General features: G+C 37.7%; 2 long non-coding RNA genes across 14 annotated transcripts in view; one reads left to right on the forward strand and one right to left on the reverse strand.

Moving 5' to 3' along the window:
• LOC144297418 (uncharacterized) overlaps positions 1–18,932 on the reverse strand; it is a 187,931-nt gene that overhangs the window by 137,187 nt on the left and 31,812 nt on the right. The window lies entirely within an intron of this gene.
• LOC144297448 (uncharacterized) overlaps positions 1–18,932 on the forward strand; it is a 79,403-nt gene that overhangs the window by 15,800 nt on the left and 44,671 nt on the right. The window contains exon 3 of one of the 8 annotated variants that reach the window (XR_013364510.1): positions 8,585–8,694. The exons of the other annotated variants lie outside the window; for them this stretch is intronic. This is a non-coding gene — a long non-coding RNA (uncharacterized LOC144297448). Of the gene's footprint in view, positions 1–8,584; positions 8,695–18,932 lie in introns of those variants that run through there. 8 annotated transcript variants of the gene reach the window in all.

An 18,932-nucleotide genomic window follows, 5' to 3' on the forward strand; every position in this document is an offset into this window, starting at 1 on the left:
TGGAATATGTATATTAAAATGACTTAGAGAAGATTTCATAGCAAAGAATCTACCATGGACCAAAAAGATTATCTCATAATAACAACCATATTAATTCATTGAGAAAACATAATTATCCTAAATGTTTGTAAAGCTGCAGGATAAATAGACAAACCTACAATTTATAGTAAAAGATTTCAACATCATTGTCTCAGTAATTATTAAATGGTAGACTGAAAATTCAGTAAGGATATAGAGGATTTGAATAGCACTATCAACTACCTCAATCAAAGTGACATATATAGAATACTCCACCAAACAACATCAGAACACACATTCCTGTGATGCTAGCACGGAACGTTTACAAATTCAGACTCTATTCTAATCCAAGTATCAATACATTAAAATGATTTAATTAATATAAACTACAATAGAATGTAATTAGACATCGTTAATATAAAAAGTTCTGGGAAACTAAGTATATTCCTTCCAAATAACCCTTAGACCAGAATTATCCAAAGAGAAAATAGAATATTTTTAACTAAATTAAAATAAAAACATACTTGAAGGAGTACTTGAAGGAGATTTATAATGCTAAATGGCTTTCATAGAAAATAAGAAAGACTTCAAATCAATTATATCTATTTCTATCTTAGAAAATCAGAAACTATAAATATAGAAACAAGTTAATCCTAACTAAGCTTCAGAAATAAAATGTTTAGGGGCACCTGGGTGGCTCAGTGGGTTAAGTGTCCTACTGTTGATTTCAGCTCAGGTCATGATCTCTGGTTTGTGAGACTGGGATGCACTGGGCTTCATGTGGGACATGGAGCCTGCTTAAGATTCTCTCACCCTCTCTCTCTGCTCCCCATCCAGATCGTGCATGTGTACTCTCTCTTTCTCTAAAAAAGAAGGAAGGAAGGAAGGAAGGAAGGAAGGAAGGAAGGAAGGAAGGAAGGAAAGAAGAAAGAAAGAAAGAAAGAAAGAAAGAAAGAAAGAAAGAAAGAAAGAAAGAAAGAAAGAAAGAAAGAAAGAAAGAAAGAAAAAGAAAGAAAGAAAGAAAGGAAGAAAGAAAGACAAGAAATAAAATTAAAAGTAGTAAAATGATAAAGAAAATCAATGTAACCAAAAGATATATCTTTTAAAAGGTAAAAAATAGATACAACTATAGCCAGACTGATGGAAAAAAAAAAAAAAAGCAGTAGCATGGATGACAGTAGTGGCATCACTGCAGACTCTACAGATATTAGAAGGATGATAAGGTAATATTTTATAATGTTATGAATTAATTTGACAACTTATATGACATGTACAAATTTCATAAAAGACAAACTACTAAGCAGATTCAAGAAGAAATAAATAACGTGAGCACCTCCATATTGGTTACAGAAATTAAATCGGTAGATTAATACATCTCCACTCTCCTCCCTTGCTCCCTCTCTTAAAAGAATACTACAGATTCAGATAGCTTTACTGGTGAAACCAAACATTTAAGGAGGAATTACATCAATGCTCCACAAGGTCTTGTGGAAATTGAAGAGGAGAAATTCCTTATTAAGCCAACATTTCTTTTATAAACAGGCAAAGACTATTATAATAAAACTACATTATTGGTATTTCTCATATACAAAGATAAAAATTTCTTTAAAAATTAGCAAATCAAATCCAGCAACATATAAAATTAATAATATGTCATACTCAGAATGTAAGCCAGAAAATACAAACATTGATTTAACGTTTGAAAATCAAAGCAATGTGCCATATTAATAAACTAAAAAAGAAAAACAGCATGATTTTCTTAATAAAAGTGGAGGAGGGAAAGCAAATGAGAAAATTTAACATCCATTGGTGATAAAAACTCTCAGAAAAGGAAAGGCAGAAAGAAACTTCCTCAGTATGATAATTTACAATAAAACAAAAGGAAAGAAAACTATACCTAACATATGTAATGGTGAAGGACTGAATGTTTCCGCTAAGATCTGAAGCAAAACAAGGATGCTGGCTTTCACTTGTTCTAGTCAACATTTTAATGAAAGTTCTACATAGTACAATGAAGCAAGAAAAAATAAATAGAATTGTCCAGATTGGAAAGGAAGAAGTAATTTTTTTTTATTTTCAAATAACATGATTGCCTATATAGAAAATCTGATAGCACCTACAAAATCACTTCTAGAACTCATGTGAGTTTAGCAATGTTGCAGAATACAGGATCAATATACGTGCATTAGTTGTATTTCTGTGTAAACAAATGACAGGAAATGTAAAAATTTTAAACAGCATTTACAGTGCATTGAAATATGAAATTTTTAGGGATGCATTTGACAGTAATGCAGAAGACCTACATACTAAATATTACAAGATATTGCTGAGAGAAATTAAAGAAGCCTAAATAAATTGTGATATATATACAAAGTTCGTATTCAGTCAATATTGGTAAGAAACCATTCTCCCTAAATCTCCCTAAACATTCAACACAATATCAGTTGAAACTGAGTAGACTTTTAAATTTTGAGGTAGTAACTAGCAAGCTTATTTTGAAATTTATGAATATACAAGAGGCTTGCAATAGCCAAGACAACTCTGGAAAACAAGAACAAAATTGCAGGGTTGAAATGGTCTGATTTTAAGACTTCTAAACTATATTAATAAGGGCGATATAGTAATGACATAAAGATGAATTAATGGAACATAAATAAAATTACATATATATGGACAACTAATTTTGAACAAAGTTGCAAGGGAATTCAGTTGAGGGAAGATTATCCTTTTTACTAAATTGTGCTGGCACAATTGTATATCCATATGCAAAAAATGAGCTTCAATTTATACCTCATACTATAGACAAAAATTAACTCAAATGGATCATAAATCTCAAGTAAAAGTCTAAAACCGTGAAACAAACAAACAAAAAATCTTTGTGACCTTGGATTAGGCAAAGATTTCTTAAATAGGGCACAAAAAGCACAATGCATAAAATTTTTAATTTGGTAGATTGGACCTCATTAAAATTAAAAACCTATTCAAAAAATACTGTTAAGAAAAGGGAAGAGAAACCAGACTGGAAGAAAATATTTTCCAAACATCTATCTGATAAAGGCCTTGTATCCAGAACACATAAATGTTGCCTATCACTCAATAATAAGCAATAAGATTTTGGTTTCCTATCACCAGTAAATAAATGGACAAAACATTTCAAAACATTTGAAATACTCTCTTCACCAAAGAGAGTATTGGAGGTAAAGAAATGTATGTAAAGATGCCTAACATTATTAATAATTACAGAAAATCAAATTAAGTCCATAATGAGAAATTAATCCACTTCTATCAGAAAGACAAACGTTAAAAAGATTGACCATCTCAAGTGTTAACTTGGCAAGGAAGTGCAGGAACTAGAAATTTTATATACTCTTGATGAGAAGTAAAATGGTACAACTACACGGAAAACAGTTTGGCAGTTTCTCTAAAAGTTAAACACAAACCTATATACACCTACTATATGATCCAAATATTCCATTCCTAGGTATTAAATCAAGATAAATGAAAGCATATGTTAGTACAAATACTTGCAGACAAATGCTCATAGCATCTTTATATGTAATATCCCCCAACTAGAAGCAACTGGAGAATGGATTAACAAATTGTGGTATGTCCATACAATAGAACCCTGTCAATAGTAAGAAGGAAAGAAATCCTGATACACGCAGTGACATGGATCCCAAATAATAAATCCAAAAATAATTATGCTGTGCAAAAGAGTCAAAGAAATATAATCTCCATGATTCCATTTATATAAGTCTCTAGAAAATTCAAACTAATCTATAGTGACAGCAAGCAGATCGGTACTTGCTCTGTGCTGGGAGAGATACAGGCAGGAGGGAATACAAGGGAGTAAGAGGAAACTTCTGGGATAATTGGTATGTTCACTATTCTGATTGTGGTGATGGTTTCACAGGGGTACATGCATGTCAAAACTTATCAAATTGTACACTTTAAATATGTATATTTTCTTGTATGTCAATTATACCTCAATAAAGCTGTTTAGAAAGACAGAAACAGAGTTGGATGACCTGTAAATCAAGCCGCCAAGCATGGCAGGCACACAAACATGATCTATGATGCAGAACAGTAAGGGTTGGTGGGAACTGGGGCAGGAACTGACAGGGCCTTTCAAGCCATGAAAGGAGTTTGTACTCATTACTAAGGACAAAAGGAAGCCTTGGAGCATTTGAAAGTGTGCATGTGTGCATGTGTGTGAGTTTTTTCTGTAAAGTTAATCCACACTATACTTCTCAGTTAATTTTTATCTATCTCTTACCAAAGTTACAAAAGCAAACCAAATAAAATAATAAAAACACTTCTCCAAATACTTGCATCCTAAATGCTCACCACGATCTGCCTGAGTCTTCCTTATTTTGGACCATCCTTAGACCTTCTGATCTCACTATAACCTGCTGATGAAGATTGACATGCTAAACAGGCTTCTCAAATCTTAAGTTATTTACATGGATCTTCCTGGAAGACAGTTTCTTCATAATGCATTTTCTACAGAGACAGCTCTATCAGCTTGGTTTTCCTCCGCCTGCCTTTCTTCCCTCCCCAGTGGAAAGAAGACTGTTTAAAATAAAGAATTCTGCAGAGGTCTTAAATCCTAAGCTCCATCATTTTGGCATAACCTTGAGCTGATCACAATGTCTTCTTGAAACGCAGCTCTCTCACATGTGAGAGAGGCTAATAGCACAGGCATCATAGTGTTGTAGGGAATATAATAAGCTTCGACATATGTAAAGCCCCCAGCAGAGAACCTTCGACACAGTTGAGGTTAATTTCCCCTGGTCTGCTTTTATCTCTTCCCATCCTCCTCTCTCTCAGGAATATTCCCACCAAATGATGAGATCTGACTATCACGTTTTGTTCCTCAGTTACAAATTTAGATGGGTGTAAATCTATGATCCATTCATAAGAAGCATTGTTTCAATTTCAAAAAAATCACACAAAACTAAGGCTATCATTATGAGAAAGACAGATTCAAAACTGGCTTGAGTATGAGCCCTGGCCTGGATTTTAATCAACATAGCCAGTGTTTTCAAGTCAGGGCCAAATTCTTGTGACACATAATACAAAATTTATGAACTTACTGAAACTGATTTATAAACTGATAGAGGATAATGTAACCATACAGAGCTGGTTGCAAAATAACCAGAGGGCAAAATTGAAGTTTTATTAAAATGACCTCAGTCATTTTATCTCATACCTACGCTGGATAAAGAGTCATTTTTGTAGGATCCATAAGCACCCGAGAGCTCCTACCCCCTGTTTCTAATGCATGAGGTACCAGTTAGAAGAAAGTCATCCCAGGAAATGAGGCTCATATTGAAATGAATTCAATAAACTATTATTAAGTGCCTACTCTGTGCCAGGCTCTGGGACAGACAGACATTAAAAGCGCATTCCCTCTCAAAGGGTTCTTAGTGTAATGGAGAAGGGCAAACATGTCAACGGAAAGAAGAGCTAAGGCACATGGTACTGAGAGGTATAAAATAGAGAAAGGCCAGGAAAAGCTTTACTGGAAAAGCAAGCCAGTGTTTACACTCCACAATCAAGTAGATTTCTGACCTCAAGATTCATTCCTTCATTCACTCAGTAAATATTGAATTTCTTTATATACCAGGCATAGCTCTAGGCTCTCAGCTGTAGGACCCTCATTTTTTTCTCGGTCAGATTGACATATTACATATTTACTTTTCTGTCTTCCCCAACAAAACCAAGTTCCTAAAGAACAGAGACTCTCTCTAGATTTTCTAGCAATAAAACACTTAGTTTTTAAATTGTTCAATATTTACTGAAATGATATAAAATCAATTCTTATAAATTGGCTTTGTTAGAAGAGCAAAAGAGAGAATAACAAGGAAGCTTTTGAGATGATGAAAGTAAACTTTCACATTTTCTAAAGCTGCTCTTTGAGTCTATCCCTATTCTCCCTGCAGGGTGCAGGTGTTCTTCAGCGCCCGTGCTCTTTTACAATGAATGTGACTTTTGCATATCTTCACCATGTAGGCTTCCACCAAACTAACTTGCCAAATAAATTTCAAGTCTCCTATTGGAATTGGGGTGGAGGTTGGGAAGAATCTAGTGCTTTATTGGAAGTTTAAGATTGTAATAGCTATATTCACATGTATTTTAAGTTCCCAAGTCAGAAAGATTCCTCACATTGTGAATCTGGCCACTTTGGTAACTCTTTGTACCTCTTGGAATCTGTCACAATAATGAATCATAGGGTGGCTCAGTTGGTTAGGTATACCACTCTTGATTTCAGCTCTGGTCATGATCTCAGGGTTGTGAGATCGAGCCCCATGTCAGGCTCCTCATTTAGTAGGGAGTCTGCTCACCCCTCTCCCTCTCCCCACTTGCACTCTTTCTCTTTCTTTCTGAAATAAATAAAATCTTTTAAAAATAACAATAACAATAATAATAATAATAATAAATCATGAGAGTGAGAAGAAATGTTAGAGATCTGGTATTCACCAAACTTTCTACTAGTGGCTTTATATACATTTGTTCAATTTTATCACCACAACCCTCTGACATAGAATTTTTTTTCGTATCTGTAGATTAGAAAATAGACATCAGTAAAGACCAAAAACGTTGCAAAGTGTCTATATGTGAAAAATTAGGGTTTATCACCAAGTCTGGTTAGCTTCAAAGCCCACAAGCTTCACCACTCCATGCAAGGCTCAGAAAGTCCATTTAACCCAATATGATTTGCAATAGAGGTCTGGATTACTATCTCTTCTAACAATCCTCTCTTTTATTTGAGTGTTAAATGCCAGAGGAAGAGGCTCCATGTGGACTAAAACTGAGTAAGGCCAATTCTAAGCTTTCTAAACTCCAGGTTCCACCTTCAGGACTTTTTATTACTATTTAATATTTATTTAATATTTAACTTGCTTTACCTTTTTTTTTACTGAAATAAATTTGTTCCAAATGGATATTTTATATCATTACCAGGAGCAGTAGTAGAATAGTGATTAAGAGCACATACTAGGCACACTGAGAGGCTCAATGGTTTGAGCAACTGCCTTTGGCTCAGGTTGTGATCCTGGGGTCCTGGAATCGAGCCCCACATTGGGCTCCCACAGGGAAACTGCTTCTTCCTCTACCTATGTCTCTACCTCTCTCTCTGTGTCTCTCATGAATAAATAAATAAAATCTTAAAAAAAAGAGCACACACTAAATTCAAATCCTATCTCCACCATTTATTAGCTGTGTGATCTAAGATAACTTACTGTAGCTTTCTGCCTCAGTTTCTTCATCTGTAAAAGGAAGTGATAGTATCTTCCAACTCATAGAGCTGCCACAGGAATGAAATCAAAACATGGTAAACACAACAGTGCTTTGCATAGGTTAAATAATGAAGAACTGTTAGCCGATTGTTATCACTAGTACAGAAGCAGAAAACCCAAATCATCTATAAACCAAAGGTAACATCAATACTATGAAATGAAGCCATTAGTCTTTAAATCTGGCCGCACGGTGCTAATCTTCAAGGCTACAGGCCTCAGGCTTACCCTCTTTTGGTTAAAAGGCAATATTACTAAATGTCCCAGGGTGGTTTAGGACTAGCACCAAACCTGATGATGAAAGGCAATTGAAAGGAAAGTAAATTTCATGATTCATGATTCAGTGGTGTTCAATTTATTGCCTAGGCACCACCTGAAAACCACAGCACTGCCGGCTGGACATGAATCACGTGTTCATAAAGATGTTCATAAAGTGTTTGTTAGGAAGTATGTCAATGCACATTCTTCCTTACTCATCTCTGCTCCTGAGATAAAACTGTCAGTTTCATGTCTCCATCCCAGTAGATTTTGACTACTGCTAGGTCAGTGTTTTGCACTGTATACCCCCTAAAGGTAGAGATGGCATCGTAGACTGACTTTATTCCATACTTGACCCAGAACCACATGGGAGGTGGCCCTCATGTAAGGTTGAATAAGTGTTGACGTGGGGAGCAGAGACCCCTTGCCTGACAATAAGAAGGCATCCAAGAGGTCAGGGTCGGTGGGAAGGAGGCCTGTTCTGCAGAGAGTCCGATAGTTACAATATACGTACAAACAGAGGCCACTGTCCAACTTAAAATACGATAATGGGTGTCAGGACACTCGTGCTTCCTGCCAGCACCTGCTTTGTCCAGGAGACCCTGGAAGGAAGCACTGGCTAGAACTGGAAAGGCCTCAGGCCGGGTCTGTCATCAAGTCTGGAATCAACAACAGCTGACATTCCAGGGATCCACAGAGGGTTGGAGAATGGACGGCAAGAAATCCTAGCAACTGGCTCTGGGGAAAAGTGTGAACTTTCTTCTTTTCTCCTTCACTCATTAAATAGAAAATGAACAGGCATCAAAGATATGGAGCACCTACTGTGTGAGTAGCTATTTGCTACCAAGCCAGACAGAAATGTTTGGCAATACCGTCTTAGGGTGCAGCAAGGGATAAGTAACTACATCCAAGATATAAAGTAGAGCATTAATAGAACAATAAAGAGAAGTTATAATGGAGATTTGTGGAACAGAGAAGTTGTTTCCAACCATAGGATCTGTGTCTTTAAGGATGGTAAGATGCACACAATCAAAGCTAGGGGAAAGGACAGAAGAGGCAGAGGAGAGCATGCAAGCCAAGCCGACCTGTGTGGGAAGTAGGAGCCATGTTCTAGGAATGGTGAGTGGCCAAAAAAAGTTGCAATCTGACAGGGAGCTTAAAGAAGTGGGTGCAACGGGTTGGGACCAGTTAATGGAAAGTCTTTGAATGACAAGCTAAGGAGTTTCTGGTGCTAAAAGCAAAATCCACTTTCCCTAAACTCTGCTGAAGACTATGAGGTGTGAGATACCAGGGAACTCTCTAGGTTGCCTACGACAACGTGTCATGTTCTTCGCCATTGCCACCAGCTCCAGACACACACTTAATTGCACAGATGTGTTCACTGCGCCCCTCCGTTGTGTACAGCCCATGCACACTCCTGCTTTTGGAGATTATGTGCGCTCCCGCTGGAGAACTGGGAGCCAGATAAAAATTCAAGTGCTAAAATTTTTTGGTCGGGTGGGCCAAGGCACTCCTCCCCACAGCCTGAGGGTGGGAGCTCTGGGAAACGAGCAGAGAGGGGGAAGCTGTAAATCTTGGAGCACTCCTGAGATTCCTAGTCACCGCATGGCCAAGCTCACTGCCCCGCAGCTGACCATGGCAGTGCATGTTTTACCTTCTCCCCTCGTTGCCCAAACCCACGTGACGAGCCCTGGGATGAAATGCGCCCTTGCTGGGCAGGGAAGCAGTGGCACAGCTGTGGCCCTCTATTCAGCGAGGTAATGAGGATTCATTTCCATTTTATCACTTCTATCTTGTCTGCTTTTCTCCCTCTGCATTATTTTATCATTACGGTTGAAATTGATTGCCATAACTGAGCAGGCAGCTAAATCCCATCCCTGCATCCTCCCCTCCAGCTCCCCGGAGTCCTTTCCTCTCAACCTTGTCTCTCTTTGCTCAACATCTTCCCCCCCGCGCCCCCCCCCCCCCCCCCCCCCCGGCCACCTCCCTGCCGTGGTATGTTAACAGGAAAGAAAAACTCATTTGAAACAATTTACGAGGTGACTCAGCAATCTGTGTTCTCCTAACCTCAGGGCAGCAGGGTTCTCTGCAGGGAGACAGCGTCTCCAGTGTGCCCGTCTTTTGAACTACTTTCTGGAGATGCTCCTGTTTTGGTAGATGGGAGAAGAGCAGGGAAGGCCCTGGGAAGCAGCCCCACGCAGGACTGCAGAGAAGGTGCCTGGTGGGGCAAGCCTCAGGTGGTTCTGGAAAGGTGGCAGAGAACAGGGGGGAAGGTGTCGCTATTGTGTGGGGCATCCTCTTGCCACGCTTCATTGTCCATGAGGGTGGGCTGGACAAACTGGCTTCTGGAGGTGCTGTGTATTGCAGGATTCTTTCCGAGGACTGAAGCCTGACTTCTCTAACTCCTTTTCTTAGAATTTCTGAAAAAAAAAAAAAAAAAAAAAAAAAGAATTTCTGAAGCCTTGGCTCCAAGTACGCACTGTGACATGGAAGAGGCAGTTAGGGGAGGAAACCTATCCTGTGTAAACATGAATGGGTGTATTTAGGAATATCCTCCCTTAGAGAGAGAGAGAGAAGGAGGGAAGGCAAACAAAGGAAGTGAAGAAGTTAAAAAAGTTACGCAGGGTGTCCTCCCTCACCATGGATCTCACTCCCTGGTAGGTATTAAATGCTTGGTAGGTCTGAGATTACAACTCAGATCTTTCTGAGCACAAGATAGATGGTCTTTCCATTTGACTGACAGTGCTTGGGTATACGGCAGAATCAGTCCCCACCCCAGTTAGTTTAATCTGAAGGGACATTTGCTTGCATTCACTTATTTATATTAATAAGACTAGGGCTATAAGTTGCTGTTTTGTTTTGTTTTGTTCTGCAATTCCTACCACATGGTGAAATTTCTAAATTGTAATCTACCTGAAAAATGCTAATTTTCCGACATGGGATAAGATGAATGAGTGAAAGGAATTCTATCTTGCCTGGTAAATTTTATTTTATTTTTTTACTTCAATTTTTTGAAAGATTTTTTTATTTAGTCATATGAGAGAGATAGAGCGCATGAGAGCACAAGTGGGGGTGGGTGGGGGAGGTTCAGAGAGGGAGAGAGAAGCAGACTACCCACTGAGCAGCGAGTCCAGTGCGGGTCTTACCCCAGGACCCTGAGATCATGACCTAAGCCAATGGCAGATGCTTAACTGACTACACCACCCAGGCACCCCTGGCTTAGTAAATTTTAGAAATAAATCTTAGAAGTTGGATTTGCTTTTAAATCTCCATGTTTGGCCACTTGAAAAAGGAAGCTTTTTTTCTACTTTTTAAGAGAAAGTGAATCTAGATGGGCACTGTTGGGGCTTAGGATATTTTAGCAGGCATAATTTTTCAGCAGGCCTGACTTTGTGCAATATAAACCTGTTGATCTTTTTGCATCCCCTGCATGGATTAGATCAGACTTCAAGAAACCCTGGAGTGTTGATTTGGATAGAGCAGAACAATGAGTCTGTACCTTCCAAAGCCCAAAGTGCCTTCACTTCTGCTAAAACTTGCCTGGCTTGCTGCCCCTTTATCTTTTCTTCTTCACCCAACATTTTCCAGATCTTATTTGTCTTCCCTTAGGGGATCTGTCTTACAGATATGTTAAGAAGTATGTAGGTCCTGGATGAGAAATATGTGAAGAAGCCAGCCTTGTTTGCATTCCTCATTCTTCTTGACTACATGACCAGTTTCAGAATCTGCCCTACTGGCTGGACAAACTTGCCTTCTTCATGTCCCACCCTACACTTTTCCAAAGCCTTAGCTTATGCCTCATCAATCCTATGACATTAACCTCCATCTAGCTTAATGGAACTTCCGGACTTACAGTAGTAGATGGAGAGCTTGGCTGTTTTTTTTAGCAATCCTTTACTAACCTGCCAAAATAAATATTGGTTGAGTGAATGAAATATGATTAAATGAATGCCCTCTCCTCTGATGATCCCCTTACCTGAGCCTTTAGGTCCAGTTCCAGATATCACTCTGGGGCCTGAGAATCTTGCCCATTCAGAGGGAATTGGATCCTAGATGACCACTGAATGTGCTCTCTTTGTGTTATGAGAACTTTGAAATTTTGCTCTTCTGTGTTTCCTCTATCTTGGGAGCTTGAGCTTTCAAATGTAGCCTTAGAATGAGAATCCACTTTTTCTTTCTTTTTCTTTTTTTTTTTTTTTTGGTTGGCAGCAAGAAGGCCCCTCAACCCCAGGAAAGGAAGGATTTAATGTTTCTTAACTCTATAAATCTGGCCTCATTCTACTTGAATTACTGAAACCTGAGTCAGATGTATTTTGTGAAACCACTGAAGGCTGCTGCTCTGGCTCTTAAGCCATCAAGAATAATGCTCAGGGTCCCCAGGGTGGTCAAAGCTCATAGAAGGAGACAAGAGAAGCTCTTGTAAAAGAGGTCTGGGGAGATGGGGATGCCAAGGTGGCACAGTCAATTGAGCATCTGGCTCTTGATTTGGGCTCAGGTCCTGATCTCAGGGTCATGAGATCGAGTCTGGTGTTGGGCTCTGAGTCTGGCATTGGGCTCCAAGCTAAGTGCAGAGTCAGCCTGGGTCTCTCTTTTCCTCTTCCTTTACTTTCCCCCTTCTCTCTTTCTCAAATAAGTAAATAAAGCTTTTTAAAAACATAAATAAGTAAATAATAAAAGAAGTCTGGGGGCTGAGTATGAGGAAAGTATTAGCATCCTACAGGCCTGGGTGGCAATCCTGGTTTGGCCACATTTAGGTAAGTGAGATTTGGGGTGTGTTATCAAATCTTGTAGAGAATCCATAGTCTCATCTGAATGTGGTGATACTAATTCCTTGACCTTAGCCTTGTTGAATGAGGATTAAATGGCTTGCCAGATGAGAAAGTTTCCTTTTTTTTTTAAGATTTTATTTTATTATTTTTAAAAGATTTTGTTTGTTTATTTGTTTATTTATTTATTAATTTATTTTGAGTGGGAGCAGGAAGAGGGGCAGAGGGAGAGGGATAGACAGGACCCTAAGCAACTCCTCACTGAGTACAGAGCCCAATGCAGGGCTCCACCCCATGACCCTGAGATCATGAGCTGAAATCGAGAGTGGGGTTCTTAACAATTGAGCCACTGAGGTGCCACTAAGATTTTAAAGTAATCTCAACACCCAACACAGGCTGGAACTATAACCTGAGACTGCGAGTCACATGCTTTACTGATTGAGCCAGCCAGGCACCCCAGATGAGAAAGTTTCTAATGTAATGCCTGGCATTCAAGCCATGGACCCTCCTTTCTGATACTCTCAAAGCTGTTATACTGTGTTTTTCCCTACCATAGATATTCTCAAACTCTCTCTGGGTCAAAACTTCAGATATTGAGCTTTCTTTCCTTCAATTCCTTAAAATCCGCATGTCAAAATCATAAACTCTGGCTTCTGTGGTATTCACTCTTCCCCTGGCACTGGCATCCACAGCTCTGCCATTTCGATTGCCATATACCTTTTCAGTTAAGGATGTCTATTTAAAAACTCCCTATGCATCTGGCAAGTTCAAGCTTATTGCTCAAAAGCTCCAAGAAACTTGGCTTAAAGAAAAGGTTCATTTATACTGCTAGCTATGATAGACCTTTAATCCAAAAGAGCCTGATCCCAAATTCCATATACTAGGATACATGATAACACTATACATCAACTGTAGGATTCCAGTTCCTACTGCCAAATTCCCTGACACACTGCAAATTTTCACAAGTTTTCCATCCCTAGAGAAGATTTCACCTACTGGAAAGCTCAGAGTTGAGCAAGGGTACATGGAATCACACCTCATGCTGTGCTTGCAGGGATATGTCCTGTCTGCTACCTCAACATTGACACTTCAAGAACAGATAACATGGGCTCCCTAATTGGGCCCAAATACCTTGTTGGAACCATTCACCTGTCTTACTCTCCTCTGAGCTCTGGCTGTAGGTCATGACTCTTGTCCTTAACTTTAGGTCTACCCCAGTCCCAACTCTCTCAGACTTTAGAGTCTATGGTTCATATTTACTGGTTATTATGTGTTCTAGACGCAAAGACAGTGCTTCTCAAACTTTATCATGTATTGGAATAACCTGAAGTGCTCATTAAAGCACAGGTTGCTGGATCTGCTCCCAGAGTCTCTAGATCAGCACGTCTGGGGTAGGGTCTGAGAATTTGCTTTTCTAATAATTTCCCTAGGATTGCTGATGCTGCTGGTCCCAAAGCCACCCTTTGAGTACATTTGCTCTAAAATGTATCTGCATATCACTCATATATCACTCTTGACAATGCCTCACCCATTTTAGTTTTTTAAAAATTGTTATTTGTTTATTTGAGAGAGAGAGGGAGAAAGAGAGCTGGTAGGAGAGAGCAAGCATGAACAGTGGGAGGAGGGGTAGGGGGAGAGGGAGAAGCAGGCTCCCTGAAGAGCAGGGAGCCTGATGTAAGACTCCATCCCAGGACCCTGGGATCATGACCTGAACCAAAGGCAAACACTTAACTGACTGAGCCACCCATGTGCACCTCACCCATTATATAATGCTTTTTTTTTTTTTGTATTCCAAGTTCTTCTTAGAAGTCAGCTGTTCCAATTGGTTGACTTGGTGATTGCTGTTGTATTGAAAGCTTGAGCCTGGAGGCCGCTACCCAGACATTCACCTCAAGCTTGCAAACCCTTTTTCTCTTGTGTACTTGAAGGGTTCAGAAAAAAAAAGATGCACAATTACCTTGAGAATGGAGTCAGGACAGGAAGAAAAAAAAACAGCATCTAATATGGTAGTAATGCCACAAAATTTGCCTTTCTACTTCCCTTTTAAAATCAGTATGATAAAAACAAAAACAAAATGAAACGGAGCATACTCAAGAGACTAAGACTGAATCAGAAATGTTTCAGAACAGGAGAAGTTTTTCCTCTCCACATTTATGGAGAACAGATTACTTCAAAGATTATTGTTCATGCTGATTCATTTACACAGCTATGAGGCTAGTGGACCGAGGGGTGGGACTATAGAGGCCCAAATGATAAATTGTATGATAATGGTATGGAGATGGATTTGGTTGAGATACAGTTCTGAAATAAAAAAGAAGTTTTCAGAAAGATTTCAAGCAGTAAGTGAAAAAAAGTGAAAAAAATTAAAGGAACTCAATAGAATTAATACAGTAGGAGATTAGAGCAGTAGGTGGATGATAAATGTGATCCAAGAATGCAGGGGAAATAAAAAAAATTAAAAAGGTATAAGAGAAACTAATGGATATAGGACTAAGCAAAATTAATTAAGTAATGAACTAATCTATTTATTATTTTAGTCTATCAGCTCCAAAAGTCAGGGACCATTTGTGTGTCCAATGTTGTTCATCTGACACACATCATCTAACATACACTTGCTAATTCTTCTTTTTTTTGGGGGGAGGGGATTTTCAGAATGATAGAAAATAAGGATTTTGTATTAATAAATGATATCTTCAGGAAGAATCCAGAACCAACAAGCAAAAATGATCCTCAAACACTTATCAAAAGATTCTTACACACACAGAAACACACAAAAAATAAAACCAAATTACTTACAAACAAAATAAGATAATTTTAAAGCATTCAAGAGAAATTCTTGTAGAGTAGATAAGTAGAATTTTTTTGGAAAGGAAAAAAAAATAACGCTAATATTAGACATTTTTACTTCCAGCATTGTCAGCTGATAAATATCTACTTAATTTTAAGTGAGAAATTGTTCTTACCCAAGAATGCTGTTCCTAGCTAATGTTTTATTTTCATGCATGATTATGAGAAGAGCCTTGTGTAGATATGTCTAAGAAAAGGTTATCCATTAAAAAAAGCTCAAAGGCTACACCTGCCAGCTGTGATATGAATCAGAAATAAAATCTTATGATGCACTCTATTCATGATTTTTATTTTTTCCTGTTTTCTAAATCACCAATTTCCACTTTTATCTTTATGAGCACCTTAATCGACTTTTTGAATATATTTTGATATTTTTCTTACTTCTTCATTGAATAAGATTCACTTAATTTTATATGTTTTTAACTTTTCATACATTTTGCTCAGCCCCTCCCTTCTTTCACTTCTGGCAACTACCAATCTGTTCTCTATGTACTAAGATCTTTATTTCTTTTTCTTTCTCTCTCTCTCTCCTGTTTTTGTTTTTTTTTATTTCACATATAAATGAGATCATATAGTATTCATCTTTCTCTGTGTGACTTATTCCACTTAGTATAATGCTCTCAAGGTCCATCTATGTTGTCACAAATGATAGAATTTCCTTTTCTTCATGGCTGAAAAAATATATATTATATACGTGATATGTATTATTAATGGTATGTTATGTTTATAATATTACATATATTATATATTAAATAATCTTATATTTTCTTTATTCATTCATCTGTCAATGGACATTTGGGTTATTCACATGTCTTGGCCATTGTAAACAATGCTGCAATGAACATGAAGGAGCAAATGTCCTTTTGGGATAGTGATTTTATTTTCTTTTGATAAATACCCAAAAGTAGAATTGATATATCACATAGTAGTTTTGTTTGTAATTTTTTGAGGAAACTCTGTACTGTTTTTCATAGTGGCTGCTCCAATTTATATTCCTTCCAATGGTGCAAAAAGTTTCCTTTTTCTCCACGTCTTCAACAATACTTGTTATTTATTTTCTTTTTGTTAACAGCCATTCTAACAGATGTGAGCTGACATCTCACTGTGGTTTTGATTTGTATTTCTCTGATGATTAGTGATGCTGAGCACCTTTCAGTGTACCTGTTGGCCATCTGTGTGTCTCCTTTGAAAAAAAACATCTACAGATACATTGCCCATTTTAAAAAATCTGATTGCTTTTTATTTGCCTATTGAGTTGTTTGAGTTCTTTATATATTTCGGATATTAACCCCTTATTGGATTTATGATTTGCAAATATTTTCTTCCATTTCATAGATTGTCTTTTCATTTTGTTGATAATTTCTTTTGCTGTCTAAAATCTTTTTAGTTTGAGCTCTACTTGTTTATTATTGCATTTTTCACCTTTGCTTTTGGTGTCAAATCCAAAAAAATCATTGCTGAGACTGATGTGTAGGAGCTTACCCTGTGTTTTCTTCTGAGTTTTATGGTTTCAAGTCTTACTTTCAGTCTTTAATTCATTTTGAGTTGTTTTGTTTTGTTTTTTTTATGTATAGTATAAGATAGTGGTCCAGTTTCATTCTTTTCCATGTGGCTGTCCAGGTCTCCCAACACCATTGTCTGAAAAGATTATCTTTCCCTATTGTATATTCTTGGTTTCTTTGTTCTAATTTTTTTAAGATTATTTATTTATTTATTAATGAGGTACACAGAGAAAGAGGCAGAGACAAAGGCAGAGGGAGAAGCAGGCTCCCTATGGGGAGCCCATTGTGGAACTCAATCCCAGGACCCTGGGATCATGACCTGAGCCAAAGGCAGACACTCAACCACTGAGCCACTTGGGTACCCCACTTTGTTCTAAATTAACTGACCATATAAGCATGGGTTTATTTCTATTTCATTCTTTCATCTTTGTGTCTGTTTTTATGCCAACACCATGCTGTTTTGATTACTATAGCATTGTAATATAGTACGAAATCAGGAAATATAATGCTTCCTTTGTCTTTTCTCAAGATCACTTTGGCCATGTGGGGTCTTCTGTGGTTCCATATGAATTTTAGGATGGTTTGTTCTATTTCTGTGAAAAATACCATTGGAATTTTGATAGGGACTACACTGAATCTGTAGATTGCTTGGGGTAGAGTGGACATTTAACAATATTAATTCTTCCGGTCCATAAGCATGGGATATTTTTCCAATTTATCTATGCCTTTTTCCATTTTTTTTTCATCAATGTCTTACACTGTTCAGTGTACAGGTCTTGTACCTCCTTGGTTAAGCTTATTTCTAGCTATCTTACTCTTTTTGATTCAAGATTCATTTAATTTTAATCACTTTTTTTGTAGTGATGATGGCTTCTGAGGTTATGAATTCATCTTTGTCTATAGTGTTAATTGAACTCCATAAATTCTGATACGTAGTGGTTTCAAATTGTCATACTGTTAATATTCAATAGCTGTAGCTCTGGATGGCTTATTTATATTGAAGAAATAAGGTAAAACTAATTGAGTATATTTTGTTGTTTATAGCTTTATTTTTAATTGCTATTTTTATTGTGTTCTAAGAATGTTCTGTATTTTTTAAATTAAAGCCATGTTTATAATCTACATATGGACCTTTTTAATAATTTTTAAAGATTGGGTTTATGGCGATGGACTATTCCAGGCTCCCATCCTAATATATTTATGACCAGCACAAAAAGGCTTGATATGTGAAGAATGGAAAGACAAAGGGGTATTGTAAAATCTCCTTGCCTGTAGTGACTCTATTTCTCATTATTGTCTATGAGAAAGTCAACAAACAGCTCCCATATTATTCTGATTAGCATCTCTGAAGGAAAACAGATTTAAGTGCCAATAAAAATGCATTAAGAGACCTGATTATTTATAAATTCCTAGCATAGATCATTTCTCTTTTCAATGGTCACTACAAAGCATTAGTACATGAGGTCACCTTGTTCCCACAAACTGTGCTGGATTTCTCTTTTTTCTTAATTTTATGGGTATTCTGCTTCATCTGATATTCACAGAATAAGTCAACTTGGTAGCATTTTTAGTAATACATAGTCATGTATTTTTTTTTTTAACTTCTGTAAATTTCAGTAAAGTCTTTAGTTATTAGCTTGTGTGGGTTTTTGCCAGTGGGAACAGAGAAAGGTGGGGAAAATAGAGGGTGGCTACAAGATTTGCTGTCCCTCTTCCAGTCTAAACATCCCTCTCTTGGAGCACTTAGGCATCACATTTTTTACTGGAGTCAAGCCAAATGGGCATTTGCCAGAAAATGATTTCAAGTCTCCTTCAAAGCTCATGACAATAGCACCACCCACCACCATCTCTGCCTAGGTTACCCCTTCTCTTACAGACTCTGTGTCTCTCAAATTTATTCCTTGATAGTTTGACTCTATCCACTCCAGTGTTGGCATGATCCCCATTGAAAAGCTTCCTTCCACTTAAAGGGTTGAGGGTTGGCTCTGCTAATGATTTATACTGCCATTTTGGAACAGGACTGCCATAAGCTGTGAAGTTGGTCCCCCCTCATTGAAACAACTCTGCCAGAATAAGTGCTTCCCAATCCTTGTGCTAGGCATGGGATGGGGCTTGAGAAGGCCTAACACTACTTTCAGAACATAGAGGCTCTATTACTTCTTTTGGTTCATTCATTTTTTTTTTCTAATTTTTCCTATCTGGACTGTCTAAGAAACAGAGAAGCTGAATATTTCTTCTATATC

The sequence above is a fragment of the Canis aureus genome, chromosome 2 (genome assembly GCF_053574225.1).
Source record: "Canis aureus isolate CA01 chromosome 2, VMU_Caureus_v.1.0, whole genome shotgun sequence".
In the NCBI taxonomy this organism is placed as follows: domain Eukaryota; kingdom Metazoa; phylum Chordata; class Mammalia; order Carnivora; family Canidae; genus Canis; species Canis aureus.